At 39.6% G+C, this 2,589-nt stretch overlaps 1 non-coding gene across 1 annotated transcript; it reads left to right on the top strand.

Moving 5' to 3' along the window:
- The first annotated feature begins 318 nt into the window (after positions 1 to 318).
- Positions 319 to 423, top strand: LOC112534797. Its single transcript, XR_003079047.2, has one exon. It is a non-coding gene; the product is annotated as a small nucleolar RNA R71 (small nucleolar RNA).
- Positions 424 to 2,589: the final 2,166 nt, after the last annotated feature.

The following is a 2,589-nucleotide window of genomic DNA, read 5'->3' on the forward strand; positions in this document are numbered from 1 at the left end:
TGCACTGTGAGTGTGGGCCACTTGAACCATGACTTATTTGTGCTGCATGAACTAGCATATGGAGTTGGTCTATTTCTCTAGCTAGTGTTAGAGCTCCATTCTGGTACGCCAAGGCTGTGTGGAATCTAAAGCGGTTGACCACTCCCTTCGATCGGCCAACTCCTGTGAGGATTGCTAGTAATGTTCATGGCCATCTCCTTTATCGATTTCGCTGCCTTTCCCGTCTTCTTCAGTCGAGGGCCACTGCTGCTGCGGCATCTACTGCACAGTGCCCAGGGTTCAAACCACTATAAGAAAGTCACAACTCATAACTTTGGTAATCCGTGATGCGGGCAACATCAAATCAAATCCTTGTACCTCTCCCAGGCATCATACATACTCTCATCATCAAACTACATAAAAGAAGATATGTTATTTCATAATTTAGCAGTTTTAGCAAAAAGAAAGTACTTATATAAGAATTTTTCAGCCAAAGAACTCCATGTCGTAATAGTATTGGCTAGGGTATTTGCAACCATCTCTTCGCTCGGTCCTCAAAAGAAAAAGGAAAAAATCAACGAATGGCATCATCAGTCGTTCCATTTATCTTGAAGGTATCACATATCTCCAAGAAGTTGGCTATGTGAGCGTTTGGGTCCTCGCTCGGCAGTCCCCCAAATTGCATACTACTCTGAACTATTTGTATCACATTTGACTTTATCTCAAAGTTGTTGGTCACATGCGGGTGGTTGCCTTATACGTAGTCCCCGTCCCACAAGAGAGGTCTAGCAAACTCGTACATTGTCCTATTTTCATCCGCAGTCTGGTTGTTATTGTTATCTCCTATCTCTGCTGGTCTATTTGCAGGGGCTTCAATATCTAAAAAATTGTTATAAGCAACTTCATTCTCTGCTTTAATATGATCAATGGCTTCCTTATAAGCAGCTTCATAAATACTTCTAGCTGCACTCCAAAACATATTTTTTAATACTTGCCCTTTAAACTCCTTCCAATTATAATAAACATGCCCAACACAATTCCTATGTTCAACAAAAGGTACTAGGTTCTTTATAGCATTAATAAGACCCCGTGCAATAAACCTAAATATAAATATTCAGCAAATACCAATAACTAATATAAAATAAAACAACAATTAAAACAGTCAAGAAAATCACCTTTTGTTGGTCTGATATAAAGGTCTAGCCTAAACTATCTATAATTTGCAGCTCCTCTAAAATAAGGGTTAAAAACCAATTCCAAAAGTACTCATTTTCACATTCAACTACAGCCCAAAAGATGGAGAATATTTGATTATTCCCGTCTTTAGCAACTGCACATAATAATGCCCCACCTAAAAAAGTTTTCAAAAAACACCCATCAAATCCAATAATGGGCCTGCAACACTTTAAAAACCCTTTCCTCAAGGAACTAAAGCCTATAAAGAACCCTTTAAAAGTGCAGTCTTCATCAAGGAGGAAATCAAATCTGGCTTCCTTATCCACCCTTAGCAATTCAGCTTTATAGCCTCTTAACTTAGCATAATGTTCTTGTACAAACGCTCTTAGCATATTAAGTGCTTTCCATTTTGCCCTATAGCACTTTGTTCTTGACACTTGAGCCCAAAACTTATCAAGTAAGTCATCTTCCAAGTCCTTCACACTCCAATTGGCATTTCTTTTGGATCTATCTATATATTCCTTATCTATCCATTCAGAGGAAGCTTGCCTATTTTCATCTCTGATGTGCGTAAAATACACACATCTAAATGGGGTCTTTAAGATTGATTTTATGGACATTTTGATGTGAATTGGTCCCAAGACTCACCCTATGCGTTTGTTTGTGTGCATTAGGTCTAAAAGAAGTTAAAGGATGATAAAGGGGAGAATTGGAGCATAATTGGACGCCGAAACTGCCGAAACAAGCTAAGTACGAGCATGAGGAAGCTGAACATGGCCGCCGTGGTTTCAACAGCGGCGTGTTCAAACACGCACCCATAACATAAAAGAAAAATAAGTTCTTGGAGGGCATGGCCATGGCCATGAGAGGTACACGGCCGGGAACACCAAACCGGTGTTCCCCCACACACGGCCGGCTCTGGTCGTGTTAGCGGCGGGGGAATTAGTTAAAAGAAAGAAGAGTGGAAAGAAAAAAAGGAGAGCATGGGAGAACGTCCCAAACCCTAATTTTTCTCTCCCTAAGGGTTTTCTGAGCTGAAACCAAGGGAAAAGGAGACTTGGATCAAGGTTTCAATCGGATTCCCTTCAAAGATTGAAGATTGGGCGAGGTTCGTTGATTGGTTTTCAAATGGAGCAAGAGGAACAAGGATCGATTCATGATTGAGCAAGAGGAATTGGGGCTGTTTACTCTCATCCAAGGGTGTAATCAGGTTTTCTCTACCTTTACTCTTTGTTGTAATTGAATTCTTGTGTATTTTGATAATGAACATGATTATCTAGATTGATTAAATCCATTGGATTTCTTTACTATGTTGGCTCAGTATTATTTTGTTGGATTGTTTGGGTTAGTTTTGTATTCTTCTTGCCTTCAGTATTAATAAGATAATGCATTGCTTTAGACGCTTGAATTGTGTGTTTAGATTGCTTTGTGTGA

This window comes from Ricinus communis, chromosome 6, assembly GCF_019578655.1.
Source record: "Ricinus communis isolate WT05 ecotype wild-type chromosome 6, ASM1957865v1, whole genome shotgun sequence".
NCBI lineage: Eukaryota > Viridiplantae > Streptophyta > Magnoliopsida > Malpighiales > Euphorbiaceae > Ricinus > Ricinus communis.